Consider the following 19,234-nt stretch of genomic DNA (forward strand, 5'->3'; position numbering starts at 1 on the left):
TCCATCTCTCCGTCTCCCTCTGCGCCTTCACTCATCTCACTGGATCCGGTCTTTCCCTCTCACTCTCTAGCCGATTCGGCTCACACACTGGAGCAAGAGGCATGCGATATGGCCACGCTTCCACGCTCCGGCGATTCGTGTATCATACACGAGCTTGCAACAAGCGTTACGAGTACCAACACCTACAACGTTGTCTTGAAGAATCTCTACTTGCGTGTACCAGAACGTGGTGTAAATACTTGTGCGATTTCTAGCCTAGTAGGAGAAAGTAAAATGATCGGGGTGCAGGACGATCAATCCTTGTTATCGCGTCAAGAACAACGTCTCTCAATCCACGAGTCAAGAGAATCATCCTTTCCACTTCACGACTGCAAAACACGTCGAGGAACTGAATGGTTACAGGTATTCGACATCGAGAACTGTCAGTACCAAGACTTGTAAATTCTCGCCTACAACTTTGCTCCAGTTTGTCCGATTGACCATAGAACATTGCAGGTGTTCGGTGCGCTGTTGAAAATTAGTTGCAATACCCGTCACGGGAACGAACTTCGAACAATGTGAATAACCGGTAGGCAACAGTATAACCGAGTGAAATAATATCGTTTCCGAGTTTGCTGAAACGATCAGGCGACGTGACTCGTTGGGTTCAATGATTCGCGTTGTCGATACGACACCCAGGGACAAGGATCGATCGCCTTGATTGTTTTCCAGCAGCTTTTTGCCGCCGTTCCAACAGTCCTGCAGTCCACAGTGTCCTAATAATACCGACTTTTCGTTTCTACCCTCCCCTCTCAAATGCTTGGCGGTGTTTCACCCCGCAGTGCCGAAATCGAGGTGTCCATTGAGGGTCTGACGACAGAGTCGCGTGGCGTGGCGTCGAGCGCGTGTTTTTGGAGTTCATTGACGCTGCGCGTGTAATTAGACGAAGAGTTTGAACGGGGTTTAAAAAATGCGTCTAGCAATTCGACTCACCGCAGTAGTGGTTCCCGAGAGATAATCCTTCAGTGACACTTGAAACTGGAGTAATCACGTCCGGTAAGGATAACGGTGTACGGTTTAACACCGATCATTATCCCAGCAGCACAAACCGCTTCATCGTCATCCGTTTTACTTGCCGTCACGTATTTTCCGTCGAACCAAATATCGTACCGAATAACAACAATCACCATTTTGTACTTCAATAAAATCGATGCATTTATGTTTCTGTTTTGTTTTTTCAAATTTTATCAAGTGGTGGTTGTTCGTTCACTCAAACCTCCGTCAAACGCCTATCCCTCTTCAGCGTGTATCACCTGCGGCAACAGCCTGTTCAGAGCCACGCGATGGCTCTTAGTCATGATCCTCTTTCGCACTCAAAAAATCCAGCAGACAAGCTACATTTACGATCTCAAATTGACGACCATCAATCCATTGACATCGTGTTCAGTATCAATACCATGTGTATAATACCAAACTCTTCAACTCTCTTTGGTGCATTCCTCTCGCGTGATCGCCGAGTCCTGTAGTAAAAACCGTACCTACAATCGTACGTATGTACAACAGTAAGGAAGCACAGTACGACTATATAAAAGTGAAATGATCACGAGCCGCGAGATTCAGCAACGATTCGACCTTGATAAATCGGTAATAATTTCGCCACCGGGGTACAGGGCCGTCGAGGATGCTGTGACAACAAAACACTGCACCGCTATCTCACTAAACACACGACAAGGACAAGCACCCTCCCGCGTCGACAGCACGTGGCGCACTGACGGCTCCTCCGCTGGCGTTCCCTCCCCTCACCGCGTTCCCCTCGTCGCTCCATCCCCACCCCCGAGCGACGTCGGCGTCGGCGTCGCGGCTAGCAGAAGGATGGGGAAGGAAGGGGAAGAGGGGCCGATAGCGGGGGGGAGGGGGGAGGCAAAGGGGAGGGAGGAGTGGATGGATGGACGTCGAGAAGGAAGAGTGGAAGAAGGGGGCAGGGGGGGAGGGCGAGGGAGGCGCAGGGGTCGCATGCCCCCCACCCCCGCGGCCGTTCCACCCACGCCCCCGTGCCACCAGCACTAACACCGCGAATCCGTCGCATGTTAGTGTAGGTGTGTGTATCGCTTCAGCGTTTCTCTTTCTCTTTCCACTCTGCCTTCTCGCTTCTTCTTTTATCTCACTATCGCATACAGGTGCCCCCCGCATACACCCAGGCACTGCTCTTCGCCTTCGCCTTCGCCTTCGTCTTCGTCTTGGTTGTGTTACATCTATCTACTCGGACGCCGGGCGGCTGTTTCTCGCTCCGGGAAGAAGAGCGAGGAAAAGCGGTAAAACATTGCCCGACGTATCCGAGGAAGGAGGATTCAACTTCTGGACAACTTTGGACCCGCGGATGTAGTTCCGTACGCTTGTAACGACGCTGAGACGCTTATATCGACGCTGCATGACGACTGCAGTCTAGTCAACGGTCTACTGGTCATGCCGAACCGTCCGGTACCATGGCCATTTTTTCAATTTACCGTATCAAAGGTCACTTCCATGTGATCGGAATACATTAAGTGCCTATACTTTGATGAATGACCGTTCACAATTATGGCCAAGCCGATTTCCTTGAGCAAACAATCGTTTGGACTCGTTTCGATCCCCGTCGACGTCTGACTGGTTCTCAAATTTTATATACAGTATTTTATTATTCTCGTGATACTGGTTTTCGGACAAATACTAACGTCATTTGTGACGACGACTTTTGGATCTGTGAATATACGTGTTCTCTCGGATTCTTCTGGGGTCAGTTACCTGCGATATGTCACGAGACGTATGAAACTGTTTGATTATAGAATCAACTTTGACAAAAGATGCTGTTCAATTTTTAACCAAGTCGCGTTCATCTTTGTAAAATATAAATTACATTAGATTCAATGCCAAGTTTCACACCGCGTGTCTACTTGTTTTTCAGTTTTTCTTCTTCTTCTACGTTGTGAATTACGATTTGACGTATGCATGCCATTTCAACGAGGCTAAAGTGTCGATGACGGAAGTGACTTTTCATCGCTCCAACCGGTTTGAATTCCTTCGACACTCCGACGCCGCTATATACTCAAAAAAATTGCTCAAAACCTTCAACAGCTCATCAAGCACTGACAAGGTGTTGGGAACAAATGATATACTCCTTCACACATCGTAATGCCGTTACTTGAACGTGATTTTTCTCAACATTCCAGCGTTATCGAGATTCGCAAATTCGAAGTTATCTCATAATCGATGTAATGATTATCTACCCTAAAGTTACAAGGTGAAATAGTAAAATGAAAGTAACTCGTGATCGAAGGGAAAGGAATGTGTCGCTGCCTTCTCCCGACCTGAAATCTTCTGCCCCTGAACCCCGTCCCTCACTCGGGTTCTTCGCTCTTGAAGCGTCACCATTCCATCCACTTTCCTCCTCCGGCAGCAGCATTAGGAGTTCGGTAATAAATCTCGTTGAAAAAACACACACTCGCACGAATGAGGAGAGTGGAAAAAGAGGAAGGGGGGAGGGGGGCAGGCAAAGGAAGCAACTGCTGCGTTCTTCCATTTCGCTTCACCTCTGTATTTCGTCCTCTCCTTCTCCTCCTCCGCCTCCTCCTCCTCCACCGCTACCTTCTCCTCCTCCGTATATAGGTTTGTGACTGAGAGCGCAAAGAAGCAAACCCCCGCTATTCCCTCCCCCCACCTCCCTCGATCCCAGCATGGCCTTAGATTGGCTAGGCCACTACCTCCCTCTTCCCTCCTCGTCCCCTTAGGAGCAGTGGTAGGAGTCCTTCTGGCAGCCAGGGCTGGCAGTCCGGACGTCAGCATGATCTATGCACGCCATGCAGACCGAAGCGGGTGTCACGAAGTGCGTGATGCATTGGGACGAGAGGAAGGGGGAGGAGGGTCTCACCCTTGGTCGACTCGAATCGCGGTGAAAGCCTGCGAAGCGATTCACCGTCTCTTTCTCACCATTTCGAATTCGCTCTTCTTCATTCTCTCTATCTCTCTCTCTCTCTCTCTCTTCACTCTCGTATCCCATATTATAAGTATCTATACCTATTTTCCGGGTGTATCGAGGAACCAGACCGCAGGAGCAGCTCGCGGTGTACAAGAAAGTGTAACTAAGTCGACACTGGACGAAACTGGACCATCACCCGGGCGCGCTGAAATGATCCCTATATGCAATCGTCGTAACACGAGATCCGTAAGCGCACCCACACATGGGTACTTACGATACGCTGTACGGAATGATTCCCGGCGGTTCGAGTCTTTGCTTTTCTCCTCTCCGTCTTCCAGATCGTTTTTCCCCCATTCTCGTGCACACACACACACACATACACACGCAAACACACTTTTTGTCCGAGTAACGACGCTTGCCTAACTTTCGTTTGCCTGCTTTACCTGTCCAACGATAAGTTTCAACTGTCATCGATACACCCGGAGCCATAACTCATTCCCGCACGTACGTAGGTACGCGAGGCGTGTACACGTACACCTTTGTAACCGAAATACAAAGACACACAAGAAGAGAGCGACACTGCCTGGTAATTGAATGAGGGAAGGAGACAGATTCTTGTCCGAACGTTTGAGCACCCATAGATGTCGGCTAGCAATGGGTGAATTAAACCGTTTTTAGAATTACCCCGGCGTGTGTTCACACACGTATGCATCCATACGCATTACCGAGTCTGTAGGATGCAGGTGCTCTAGCCACCTGAGTCAACGAATTCCCTCAAGACTTGTGTACCACGTAGGTACATGTGTTATGTGCAGAGGCATAATGGCGTTGCGCAAACCTCCGCCGCACCTCGACCAGCGCTCGCCTACCCGCGGCACGTCGTTCAGACGCGGACAATTACGCGGCTCAAAGTTCATAATTTCGGTAGAGAATGGACAAAGGTGAGCCTGCAATAAGGTATGAATTGTCGTTACTGCTGCTGCTGGGAGAAGGACGCCTTGCGTCACGACATTCCGACAGCGTGGACCGGAGACAGTGCAGTGCTGTGTCCCAAATCGCGCATTGCACCGTCAACTCGAATCAGGCAAAAGTATAATCGGGGAACTCGGATCAGTTGTTTTTTATGCTTGATTCAATGCGCCCCGTTTCAGTGACTGGGAGATGTAGAAAGAGAGAGAGAAAGTGAGGACGCCGAGTGGCTAAGCTGACAAAGTCGTATCAATTGGTATTCAACGAGCTGAACTATTGTTCAGAGAAACACTAATTTCGAATATACGATCACGACGCGAACGAGCATCCAGTGCTGCCAGCGTACTGACCGTAAATTACCATTGTCTTCCCCGAACCGATAACGTATATAATAGAAAACGTGAACGTCACGTCGCTGAAAATATGCCTACACGAGTTTGGCCGGATAGATGGACTTGGTTTTGTACGGTTTAATTTGGAAAAGGGATAAGGTTTCGAAGGTTACTTTTACTCTTTCTGTCCGATGAGCGAAGGAGGCGAGGTTGACGGTGAACATTGCGAGGAGAGCTGAGACAGCGGCGAGACGACAACGCGACGAGTCGGAGGACGAGGTGGTCGAAAAGGAATTCAGTTGGAGCAGCGAGGACGAAGGTTGAAGGTTGTCGGTTGAATTCTACGGATCGGAGACTCGATAGCGTGCCGAAGCCAAGGCAAATGGCAATAAATCCATTTTTCGTCGATGGAACGAGGAGCGGGCTGTGAGCTGGAGCCTGCAGGAGAGGCCGGAGAGGCGGGAGATCGGGGGACCAGAGTCCGGGGTCTCTGATTAGCAGCCGGACTCCACCGAATGGGATGACAGCCAGTGAGTTATAATATGGCCCATCTATCTATTTGCCCGGCTCCTCTATCGGCCGCCTACTCTCCTCTCCTCTCCTCTCCTCTCCTCTCCACTCCTCTCTCGTCTCCTTTTCTCTTCTTCTGCCCCGAATATATCGGAAGCGCGCGCGGTGAGATATACCCAAAGATCTATCCTCCCGGAGTCCCGGAGCCTCTTCTCGCGGCCCCGAACCGCCCATTCGCGTCCCGGTATACGGAGGAGGAGAGCTGAGCTAAGCTGAGCTGAGCTGAGGAGAGGAGAGAGAATAAATATAAATTAGGTTGTTCGGAGCGAGCCATCAATGGACAAACTGTGCTGTTTTTCGTGCGCCAACGGAATGGAACGGGATTGGCTATATACATTGGCCCAGGATTTATCACCACGGACTTAAATGTCCCGAGGCTGCCAATTCGTTGTCTACGACACCGACCTCCTTCTACCTCTTTCCCCGCTCGGGGTCCTCGTGCTGCATCACCGACCGACCGCCATCAAAAATTACGTCACACTCACTTCTTTGTCCGTAATGTGACGAACGTGCGACTCTGGGCTAAGGTAGAAAATCAGATTGGTCTGCTCTAGACAAAGCTGCAAGGTACAGGTCTGTATAAACAGTTCGAGTATATTAATTCCGTTGCTGAATTATACGCGTTTAGAATATCAATATGTCATCGATTCGCTAATTTATTCTTACACGTGAGTGACGATCAGTGGCGTGATTTTTTTCCCGTACGTTTTGGACTCTTGTTTCTGTTTTTAAACCGCATCACAAATCTGTCAACCCTTTCGCATGCGAAAAGACAGAAAAGAGAGAGAGAGAGAGGACATGAATAGAGAAGTGAGAAAAGAAAAGGGGAAAAAGAAACGCAAAAGAGAAAAAAATGAAAAAGAAAATGGGAACAGCACGTCAGCCGAATCCATCTAAAAAGATCTGGCGAGATGAGAAATAGGAAAGACTCCGAGCGGAGGAGTGTCGGATTGGCGAGTGCTCAGTTTATATCGGTCCTCCATTCGGCAAAAAATGAAGCTCATTCAATATTACATTAAGGTGACCCCTCACAAATCTTTCCCTTGAAAGCAACCGGCGGGACACCTCTCTATACATTTGAACTGGAAAGATGCATCCGAAACTTTGGACGGAACCAGTTCATATATCTGAGGTATGGTCGCCATAAATAAGCGCGCTGTCCGCTCCGTCTGTTGGCCGTCGCCAACCCCTTGCGCTCCTTCGATTCCAAATCGAACTTTTCCGCATCTTCCTGAACACTTGCCTCTCACCAAGAAGTCGACGCAGCTTATACACACCCTCCACACCCTTGCTTCACCCGACCCCAATACTCGACGATTTTCCAGAACGGTAACAGATAAGAGCGGTTTTCCTTCTTCATAATTGGTTTTCAAAGTACCTGATCGTCATTTGATCAAATGATGATTTTTTACTGACTTGAATAGGTGCTTGGACTTACTTTGTAGCTTGAAATTCTATCTGGATAGAGTATCGCTGCTTCTATAGGCAATCTCACAAATATTTTCATATCTCATTAAGAATGCCACTGGTATTTCTTCCCATTTCTATAAGCTTACCAGTCTTGGAATGTAACGGTACGTAAAACTGGCAGACGAATTGAATAATTCTACACTTTGAATTATCGTCACCGATTATTTTCTAAATGTGTTTATATATTACTTCGAACCAAACTGTGTGGGCAGATACATAAGTGATTTGCAGTACGGGAATTTCTACAATCTTAGAAAAATCAGTGGAATGTAGTTTTTTTTTAACAGTCTAATACACGAGTGTGACGTTCACAAAAAAAAAAACATTTCACCTATTCCAAAGTCAAGAATTCCAGCCTGACTACATTTTAAATATCAATGTGCAGGGCTGCAGGCCGATATCCAATTTCATTTCCAGAAGCGGGTATACATACCTACCTGTCTAACGAAACATCGAGATGCTTTAAGAGTATTCATTGATACCCGTATCTAGATACACTTTCAGAGCAGCCGTTCTACACTCCGCATCTATGAATAAGTGCAGGCCGTGATTGTAGATTCGACGGGGCGATAGACACACGCACGTAGCGCGTAGGCTGGTAGGTAACGGTGTGTCAGGTTGCCAACGTTAGATGGTTAGACTGGAGCTACTAATTCTGCTATCTGATGGACGTCGGGAGGGGAAAAGGAATAGTTATAGGTAGGTGCCGGTAATAAGCTTACAAATCCCACGTCCCTGGAGCCGGGACACCCGCCTGAGCCCAAGGCTAGGATCTAATCTGGACAAATCTGGTATATATCGACAGACGATATGTTATTACACGTATGCAAAGGAGCCCCAGCAGACTCAACCGGAGTTTAAGAAGCCGGTAGATTGTTCGACAACAGCGGTAGATTAAACGCTTTATCGGTTATCCAATTCCCCGAGGAGGAACTCCAGGAAAGACTGCCTCGGCAGGCTTCCAGTCTTCAGCAGCTTTGGCTGGTATTTTAACACCGCATGGTGTTCTGCCTCGTTAACCCGGCATTGTTTTCGTCACGAGCTAAACTCGTTCGTAGAAAATCGTCGATCGGTATCTGAACCGCGACTTCGGGTTACACAAAGTTGAAACAACCCAGAGAGTGTGATTCAACCTGTGGCCAGACTTTACGCTGATCCGATCCGATTTTAGATGAGTTCAATTTTCCGTAAGAATGCAGATGCAGCCAACTTTGAATCACGGGTCTGTAAGACAGTTGCTTCTCTGACCGTCTTGGGAGACTTTCCGATGACTCGAGAGGGGTCGGACTACGGTGTCGAGCTGTCTCGAGCCGGAATAAAGTCGGACGTACATCAAGTTGAAGAGATTCCCATGGAACCGAATACGCGCACGTTCATCCAGGAGTCGATGGTTCCTGGTATTCCAAACTCAGACCGTCTAGTGTCTAGGCGTGGACGTGGCATCGCGCACAAAGGAATACTATCGGTTTCGATCCCCGTACAAGGAAGACGAAGAGCTCCAGGAGTCGTCCAGTCCAGGCCCGGTGACGCTCCCGATGAATAAGTCTACCAGAGATGTTGACGCGAGCCACGTCACGCTGGTTCCGTGAACTATTAAACGGCGCATTCAGCGCATCCATGATGCCGCTTGTACAAGAGCATCGTCATGCCGTCTTCTCTCCTCTCCACATCACAGCCTTCATCACCCTCACCGGACCAATTAACAATACGAATTTCGTACAGCCTGAAACACTCTTCTCAAAGCTGCATAGCCTTTCCGAGGAATCACACTAGGAATGATCGGATATACAACAGCTTAGAGCTATCGAAGAACGAGTTGGTCCTGACAAAGGACGACATCGTTCAGGATTGCATATCCTAGTTCCGTATGAAAGGACTGGGTGCATGCAACGTGACAATTTGTACAACGATTGGCAGAGTGGAGTTGCGGAGCAGGGGGATTGCGCATGGTGCGCAGCGGGAGTATTTGTTATGCCTTGCAACTCTGTGCTCTGGAATCTAGAAAGCGCACACTGTGTCTCGACTTCCCTCTCTCTCTTCTTTCTCTTTCTCTTTCTCTTTCGGTCCGCACGACCTCACCGCGGGTCTTTGCAAGCGGCGTGGTGGTGAGATGCTGTGTGCAAAAGGACTGTGACCAAGTGGCGGGAACATGACTGCACAATACTGGATCGGTTGGTTATTAGAAATAGGAAGTGTGTGCGCCGACGTCGTATACCTCGGTGACAAATGGGCAACCTGCATTGTTGCGTCCGGTGAGTCGACCCGCCGCCGAAGAGATCCCCGTCGTAAATCTAGGAAGGAGCGACCGGAGAGACGGAGGCCGGATGGCCGGAGGCGAGAGCCGAAAGCCAAGGTCTTAAATATGAGTGACCACGGTCCATCAGTCGACGGGGACCTACCGGCTCCCAAGATGGCTGGCGATCAGGAACAAACGCGGTCTGGCAACGTCAGCAATTTCGCATAAATCACTCTCGCCGGTGCCCAGGGTCTACTTGCCGGCTGCGGCAGGCTCCTCTCGCATCCTTAGCGCTCGAATCCCGTATCCACAGTCCTCGTTCTCGCTCACGTTCGGCTATTTCTCACCCAGATTTCAGCCCCCCTTGTAATCGCGAGCAATTGTCAATGGGATGGATAATTTGCCAGCTGCAACTGCCTGAAATCCAGAAAAAAAAATGCTTCTCCTTGCCGAAAATCGATCGGACAGCACTGATCAGGACATGACATGATGAAATGCGAAGGTGATGGTCATAGCCTTATCCAACTGTGACGGCGTCCATTCCACGAGGCAGCAGGCTTCGGGACAGGATTGCGTAGCACGAGGAGGCACAGCTAGTTCTTTCCCCCAAATGTCAAGCTTGATATTTATGACTGCAGCCTTAAAACCGAGGGGTTCGACGCGTCTCGTGGATGAGAAGAGGGCCACACGGCAGCCGCCTGTAACTCTGTCAGCATCATTCGAGCAGGCCAAGTTACGCGGAGCTGTTGAATGGCGCTGCTGGGTGATCCCTGGAACCAAAAACTCTTCCAGCTACTCCAGTAGGGTGCTCGGTTAACGGAGTGCATCCGCATCGCGAGACCTGTAGCGATGCGACCTCTGACCAGCAACCGTCAGGATTATTGTCTGTTTGACTGGTGAGCCGACAACGACGACGACGAGGATGAGGACGACGACTACTCCACGTGACCGAAGTTTACGAACCCTGCTACCTTTTACGATCCGCGCTCAGAACCAACTCATCCCCAGTCGGGGTCACGAGCTGTTATGTCGCGCGAGTTGGTGTTCCGGAAGCTGAGCCGAGTGAGAAAGATAACCGCTGAATAAGGTGGCGGCAAACTCTGAGAGACAGATATATACGCGCCGGAAATCAGCGCCGGAGCGGGAGGAGAGAGGCCAAGGGGCAGAAATTATGGGGACTTTGAAGACTGTGCGGTGGGTGATGCTGCTGCTGCCGCGTCAACGGCGACGAATTCTAGACGACCGAGGCATTCGTACGTTATCGGGCTTCTTCGGGGATCGCTGAACACCCACCCACGATGTTTGCCTCCTTTCGTACATACCTATTATAAGAGAAAAGCAATAAATCTTGGCCCCCGGACCTCCTCGAAGTGTCTCGAAACTGTCTCCAAGTGTCTGTTTCAACGACACGTGACCGAGCATTGCGTTCTACGTGTTACAGACTCGAGCTCACCGATACGAGGGGATCTCGGAAATGCTCGATAAGTGCCACTTCTTTACGAAGTCGAAGATGAGGAGCATGAGAAGAAGATTCGGAAAAACTGACAATTAGACGCTCCGTCGTCGCTGGACCGTCCGGGTTCGCTGCACAATCCTCGATTTATATCTGCTCCATATAGTTTAACTCGAGAGATTGCCGAGTCATTGTGATTCGACGTGGTCAGTTTTCTCAGTCGCAGCGGCGACTGAAACGTTTCAAATTATCCGGGATGTGGAGTAACCCACATTAGAGGGCTACGCCGTGTCCCGCGACTTTAGGATTACGCAATTGTCTGAATAGACGGAAAGTAATTCCACGGTGATTCCTGACATACACAGCCCGACCCCTCCGCCTTCGAAGTTCACAGTATTCGATGAGTAATTTTCACGTCGGTCACAATCTCGGCTCGTTTATTCATTCCCCTTTCATACCCAACGAGCTAATCGACCATTCGGAGAACGTTTTTCCAACTTTCGTAGCTGCACAGCTGCTGTTACTCTCGAACAAGCATGAACCGATGCCGAAGCAAAAGATTCACTCGTACAGCATCCGTTAAACGACCGAACATCGTCATACCGAACTTCACGTCCCCGAGGCCATTCCGCGAAGTATGCACTCCGCAATCTCCGCAGACCGGACGAGGCGGATGACCATTTACGCGATCTGAACGCATCACCGTCTTTGAGGTCGCACAGCGAACGGGTTCACTGCACCAGAGCACTAGGTACGCAGCCAGGTGTTCGTTGCGTTGGTGGTTCGCAGCTGTAGAACCGGTAGTGGCGTGTCCGAGTCTCGTGTGGGCGTGCAGCGGGTCCCAGGATTCAACACCTCGCGATCTCGTCCCGGACTGCCCGACCTCCTCCCCTGCAGATCCGGAGTCAAACTTTGTCGCCGTGGCATGACCGGAACTTTGGCCACGTTTTCGCGCGAGGAAACAGTCGGAAAAAGAGTTTCCACCACTCGGAACCAACGCACATAAGGTGTCATCGTCGTCGCTGAGCCTCTCATACGGATATATTCGAAAAGAAAATGTGTACCGGGATACGTGGGGTAAAATTAACATTCCCCTCCGATGGCAGGTTTTTGTGTAAAACGTGACGGAATGACGTCACGTGGTCCTACGGTTATCACGCGCCCTCGTGGTTGTCTCGTAGGTACATGTATCTTCGAAGGGAATTAAAGACGCTTATAACCCAAGGCGTGGGTTCGAATTAGTTAAGGTTGATTAGCGGGATGATTTCTATAGCCTTTCAGAGAGAGAGATAAAGGGCGCCATCTCACGTGCGAGTAAAGCCCCGGTTAGAAATTGAAAACACACATTCGATCCAACAACTGGGTCAGTCTTCCCCAGACCTTATCTCGTAGCCGGTGATTGTTTTTGTTCTAAGATTCAGCGTATTATGCCAGCAAATACTGTTTTGCACAACACGTGGCTGGATCCGTCGAGCACCGGTAATTACTCTCTTTACCAAACAAACCCCCAATTACCATCATATTACACGCAATTACGTATACAATACGCATGGGATTCGAGTAACGCGACGTCAAGAGGCCGACGAAAGTGGAATGAAGCGAGAGAGAACGAATTGTAGAAAGTTTCAACGTTCTACGAGCTTTGCAAAAAAATGTGAGGTTAAAGCGAAGGATTAATTTCTGCGCGGACACTTTTGCGACTGAATGTACATTGTGATTGAAGAGAGAGAGAAAAAGAGAGAAGGGAATAAAAGGACGTGGAATTGGCCGTGTGGTAGGCACGTCGCGTCGCTGGCTGGCTGGTGCAGCACCTTACACTTACACCTCGGTTAAATCGGACGCAGATAGCTTAGCTTTGGTTCGGCTGCGGTTATACGATATCGTAAAAGGAATCACAAGAGTGCGGACGTACGGGGAATGGACCGATCAGGTTTGGGCAGCTGTCTACCGGGGCGTCACTCAAACTCAAACTCAAACTCAAACTGAAACGCGAACTGAACCCTCGAGCTCACTTTCGTGTGTACGCGACCGGCATGAATGCGTTTCATTATGGACCAGCGTTTCTTATCTCGTTCGGGCATCTCAACCCTTTCTATTCGTCAGCGAGTTGCGCCTCCGTATATTTCAGGCACGAATCTTATCGTTTGGCAAAACGTAATCTTATTTATGCTCGCCTGCCTGCCTCTCGGCCTGACTGCCCGCCAGTCTGCCTACCTGCCTTACCTGCCCTGCCCTACCCTGCTTTACTCTGCCCTGCCCTGCCCTGCCTTGCCTCGCCACGCACATAATTCCCCCTTACACAAATCCTTCTCCGAACCAACCTGAATGATGAAAATAACAAAGGGCAATGAATCGCGGATGTATACGATCTACTCCCTCGCCCATACTGATGCCTCGCGATTTAATCATTCACGCAGGGATTTTTTGTACCCGAAAACAGAATCATTTTATACGTTTCGTACAATTTCAAAATTGTCAACAAAGGATTGATCGGAAATTGAGAGAAAATGAGAAGTATCGGTACCGAACAAAATAATCCATGTAAAATTTAGTGAGATGATGCAAAAGGAATAATAAACCGCAAGGTCAGTAAACCATTCGGTAGGTATTTCACACTTATAACAAATGCAGCGATCCACTTTTCAAACCTTACGTAAAACCCTCGAACCAGCATACGCTACCAATTTCATTTATCCAATTGTATTGGGATTTCATCGTAATACATGCAGCAGTTACACCAATGCAACAGACATTAATTGTTCGCCTCTTAGTATAATTTTCATTATAAATGAGAGCATTGAATGAATCAATACACGGGGGTCAGATTGTAGCTAAGTATATTCAAGCCTGGCATTAACGATGCCAGTTATAGCACTTTCAAACCTGCTAAGTTTTACAGGTCTTAGTCAGATTAGCCCAGTGATCCGTTTTCCTCGCATGGGAAACGCGATTCCTTCTGCAGCCACTCAAAGTTGACGTTGTGAGACGACCGCGGTTAGTAATTGCGAAAAGTGATTCCCAACCGCATGATTTTTACAATCGGTTCCGAATCATATAAAAATAACAGCCTAGTGTTATATGCAACAACGCGATTGAACTCGGATGGCCGTGAAGCTGCAGCGTAACCCACCGATCGTTGAAGTATAAAGATCGATCATGAATCACCGTATAATTGCGGGGAAGAGTGATTGCACGAGGTAGAATTTGGCGGCGATGTGAAATTGATTGAAAGCAGCGAATGAGTCCGCAAGTTGATTAAACGTGCATGCCTATCACAAAACCGGCGTGTGAACGTCAGGTAGGTACGCGGCTTCATGGCTCTAAAAGTGCAAAATTTTGACGGGAGTTTCCTGGACCGATTAAAATGCCCGCCGACTAAGACGAGGGGGGAAAAAAAGTTTCGATATACCGATACTCGATACACCTGCCGCAGCAGATTTGCCCCATGCGTACATGCAACGCTCCTACATCGATCGTCTGTCCTTCTCTATGTACTGGACATTGCGGCTAGCGGCAATCGGCTTTCAGTCTCCATTGTGCGTGTTTCGTCCTCTGTCCATCGAGTTCCCCGCATCCCCCACCTCCACCTCCACCTCCACCTCCTCGGACGCGGTATGGAATCGGGTGGTTGGGTGTGTGTTGCCCGTCGTGATATCTCCGGCTGCTGCCGCTCATATTACATCCACGTTTCACCCGACGCAAAACCAATTGGTTTCGTTTCTCTACTTCGGGTGTACGGCCGAGCTGTCACTCGACGCAATTGACTTTGATCTATTCATCACACGTAACAGTCAGCACAATTACTCTCAATTTAGTGCCTGCACACGTCCATTCGAATTGAAATTGTAACGCGTCTATCGATTCCGACCGCGGAATATACGTACAACCGCGCTCGCCAATCGAACCGATATGTTTGCGCCCTCGTCGCCTCTGCGTCGTGGTTTACTGTCACCTTGTCAACTTACCGGGGAGGTGGACCGTAGGTGTAATTGTCATCGCGTGCGGGGGGAGGCGAGCCCTGAGTTGGTAATAATTAACGATCCCAATTTTGCACAAAGTAACGCATTTATGACCGTCATTGTCTGTGCAGTACACGAATTCGCATTCAAACGTCAAGACGGTGCGGGGTTGAAAATCCGAAATTGAAAAGTTTCGGTAGCGTCGAATTCCGAAGTGTTTAGTGGCAAAATTTGAAGCAAAGTAATCAAACTTTGGCGAAACGACAAAGCTTCGAATGGTCTGAAATCCGAGGCTCAAGGTTTCGAAAGGGCAGAATTCTGAAAAGACAAAATGCCGAAAGGGCTTAACTTCGATGAATCAAAGTTCCAAAAGTGCGAAAATGAGAAAATTTGAAAATCTGTAACATCGAAATTCCGAATGCTCGAAGATTTTCGGTTCTGTGAATTTCTGGCTTGATGAAATTTCACCACTTTAATCCCTCTTTGTTTTGAATATTTTTAGGTTAGGAATCCTGTTTTTTTTTTATTTTTGGTTTTTTTATTTTTGACACCCACTCGTTGATTAAACTACCCTGTGTGAGTATATTTTACTTTTCGGAACTGTATTCTATCAAAACTTTATTTTTCGAAATTTTGCTGTTTTGGAACTTTGCTTTTCCAAACTTATCTCTATCGTAACTTGAATTTTTTGAATCTTACATTTCGGAACCTCGAGCCTTCTGATTTCCGAACATTCAAATCTCTAATGTTTCGTAAAAATTTGATTTCATTAGTTCAAGTTTCGCCACCAAATACTTCGGAATTAAACGCTTTCAGAACTTTTCAAATTCGGAACTTCAATCCTGTCCCGTAAAAAAATTACTTCGCATTTTCATTACACGTATACCTTTTATAAATACACTTGTGGTAGGTACAATAACTCCAATCTGTTTCACAAGGTATCTGTATATACATATACATAATATGGTAGATAATAGCCGAACGTTGAACATGCCCATCCACCCACACTCCGTATATCATCAACGACAAAAGGTCCGGCGTTGCACAATGCGCTGCAGCACACTCGCAATGCCCGACGGTAAAGTTCTCTAATTTTCCAAATGTTTAACGAACAACGACTTTTGAGCGATACAATTCGATTCACTTCAACCCGCCTCCGATGAAGAACTGTTCTGATTCTGACGTACGTTTCGTTGCTCTCCCAGACCTCTTCCATCCCCCCGTCGCGTCGTCAATACTATAATAATACGAGTACATATGATTGGTACCGTGAAACAATTATATGAGTCGACGAACGAACTTCACCCGTAGGTTCACCCTCGGCAATCGATATCAACTCTGGTATTACGGTAAGTGTAAATCATTATAAATCCTCGGTATAGTTCCACGTATTAACGCGTTTGTTCCTCCTTGTCTCGCTGACGATTCTCCAGAAATTTCAAGTTCGCTGTATAATAGTGTGCAAGCTTGTGTAAATGGAAATTTCGTGCTTCCTCTTCTCCTCCTCCTTCACCTCCTCTTACAATAATCGTTCAACCGAAAAGAAAAGCTGTAGGCGTAATTGAGCATCGATAAAAATGTTCATGTTCCGCGTTCATCTGCAGCTTAGACAGGACTCGATCCCCGAGGACATTTGGAGTTCATGATTCGGAGGAACAGCCCCGGACTCTTCACTCCTCGGTAACATCCTGGCTGTTTATTCTTCCTCTGGGGTCGCGATCCGAGGGGGTGGAAATAGCCGGTCGTGCTGTAACCCGGACTAGTATATTCCGCTGGGCACATGGACATGGCCAATGGACGTGGACCCGGGTTTCACCTGGAACATCCAGCGGCGGTCGGATGAAGACGAACAAAAAAAAATAAATAAATAAAAAAAAAACAAAACCGAAAAAAGGTAAAGAAGAAAACGCCACGGAGGCAGCGGCGTCGAGGAGCCGCGGTCTTCTCCGCGTTTCGTGTCCAGTCACCGTTAAGCCCTGCGAATTCAAGTGGACGTGACTGTTCGTATAATATTACATCCTATTAGGGATGGTATAACTGCCGGATAAAACGCGACAGCGAACGATAAACGGAAGGGGCAGTTCTTCAGGATGCGTGCCACCAAACCGTCACTCCGGCTCGACCCGATGGACGCCGCCGTCCTTCCGCCCCGACCTCCAGGGTGCAACTCTGCCCCCGCCACCGCCCCCCGGACGAATGTGCAAGGGATGTTCGGTTATGGACTGGAGAGTTGGATAACCGCGTTTCGTTCGAACAGCTTTGGTCCCCAATTCCGTTCCATTCGGTGTGCAATTATCCTTGAGGTGCATAATACAATAAAATGCGGAAGAGTCGTCGCAGGTACGAGGGGCGAAGGGTGAAGAGCGACGAGGGCGGGAAGATGGAAGCCGGAAAAAAGGCCAGGGAGAGAAAGAAATCAGAAAAAAATTGCCTACAAATAGCAACGAGGTATATTCTGAACGAGGTACAGAGGGCGCATTGGATCTGAATTATGAATTTCATCAGCAGCAGTCTGCCGTTTCATTCCCCGTTTTAGCCCCGTCCACCCGCCGTTTCTCCTTACGCCCTTACGCTCTCCCTCTCTCTCTCTATGTCTCTCTTCCTCTCGCTCGTTCTCTTCTCTCGGTCGCGGTGCGGCGCGCACCCTGAACTCCACCACCACCACCACCACCGTCGCCTTTGCCACCCCCGTTAGCGCGAGGAGATGAAAAGTTCTGGCGAAGACATAAAAATGCGGCGCTGCATTTCCCTTTTAAAATAAACGCCTTTTGCTCATATTTTTTTTTTTTTCTCTCTTCTTCATCTTTCTTCGTTCTTTTTCCACCCCCTTCGTCCTCGTCCTCTCTCTTCCATTCCCCTTCTCTTTCTTTTCAGTTTATTATTATATCAAGTTGTGCCGCAGCCAACACATACCTCTTTCTTTCTCTCGCTCTCTCTCTCACATATCTTTGCAACGGACGGTGAGGCTATTCGCGTAACTTGCGCTTACAAAGTTCGGGTTATGAGAATTAACGCGAACTGCACACCGCGGGCCACCGACGACGCTCTGCACCCATAACGTGAATCCTGGTTATTACACCCCGTTATCAGCCACAGCCAGACGCCAATGGCCTCGCAGTCAGCCGAATCCACGTGAACCGCGCGGTGACAATCTCTGTATCGGTTTCAGAAATCCGTTAACCATTAGACAGCCTCGCCTGGGTATCACGAATGAAAAACTGATCGCTGCGCCGCTGCATCGTTCAACGATAATTCCAATTATCATTGTACAGCCGCTGCTGTTACATCGCCACGCGGCAGCCACGAGACTTTCACCGATCGTTCCACTGCTGCCACTCATTGTCAGTGATCGGTTCGCGGTCGCGCTTCGCGTGTATTGCGGTTTAAAAATTGGAACACGATACGTTCGGACGACTCGACTTGAAGGAATGGTGACCATGTCGTCTTATGGTGCCTGCCATGCACCACGCATGCCCATCGAGGTTCGTCAAGCGTGATTTCCTTGGTAATTTTTGTACGCTCGGATGCACGCGCGCCGGTATATATATATATATATATATATATACGTATAATCAGTAAGGCATCCAAATGGACGACGGATTCGACTTCCCAATAAATAACGAGATAATCTCGCAGAGCGACGAGAAATCAAACAAGTTATTCAACGCCATAAAGCCAGCACATTCCCACACCAAACTCGCGCTTCCTCGATCACCGATATACATATATGCGCGTATAATATGCGGGAACAACGCTGAGCAATGATGTACAGCGATTACCTGTATCGTCCGACATTCCACTGACGTGTTGTAAGCACGCTTGTCCGCATATGTGCGACACAAGAGCTGCATACTTGCGAGAATCGTTGCACAGACTGGACGAACGTATTCTTACATGCAAGTAATATTAAGGAAAGGAAATATCGACGCATGGTCCGCTGTGACGAGAATCAAGGAACTCAGGGAACTCAACACCGTTTCCCCCACGTCACAATTCTTCTCGCTCGATCGCCTCTGATCGACTTCTCTGCTCGTCAATCCCGTCCCAGATCTCCGGTCTAAGGTTACAAGAATTATATACAATACACGCGTCGTGTAGACCGATGGTTGTTGTAATCAGTTGTGAGAATTGAATCGAAATTTAACATTTTTCGCTTCATCTTTTTCTTTGTAGACTTACGAACAGTCTCTGTAGTCAGAGAAGCAATGGTTCAAAATCGAGTATCTTATTTTGTGATTCAGCAATGACTCAATATATGATCTCAGTTCGTCCAATTCGAAGCCCAAAGCATATCAAGCATAGATCCTCGTAAGA

General features: G+C 48.4%; 1 protein-coding gene across 4 annotated transcripts in view; it reads right to left on the minus strand.

Moving 5' to 3' along the window:
• LOC124405298 (protein tiptop) overlaps positions 1-19,234 on the minus strand; it is a 113,414-nt gene that overhangs the window by 52,438 nt on the left and 41,742 nt on the right. Inside the window, exon 1 of one of the 4 annotated variants that reach the window (XM_046880096.1) lies at positions 3,324-3,342. The exons of 2 other annotated variants lie outside the window; for them this stretch is intronic. The gene's annotated coding sequence lies outside the window, so the exon portion shown is untranslated. Of the gene's footprint in view, positions 1-972; positions 1,734-3,323; positions 3,343-19,234 lie in introns of those variants that run through there. One more of the 4 variants, XM_046880093.1, reaches the window with a different exon arrangement.

The sequence above is a fragment of the Diprion similis genome, chromosome 4 (genome assembly GCF_021155765.1).
Source record: "Diprion similis isolate iyDipSimi1 chromosome 4, iyDipSimi1.1, whole genome shotgun sequence".
Lineage (NCBI taxonomy): Eukaryota > Metazoa > Arthropoda > Insecta > Hymenoptera > Diprionidae > Diprion > Diprion similis.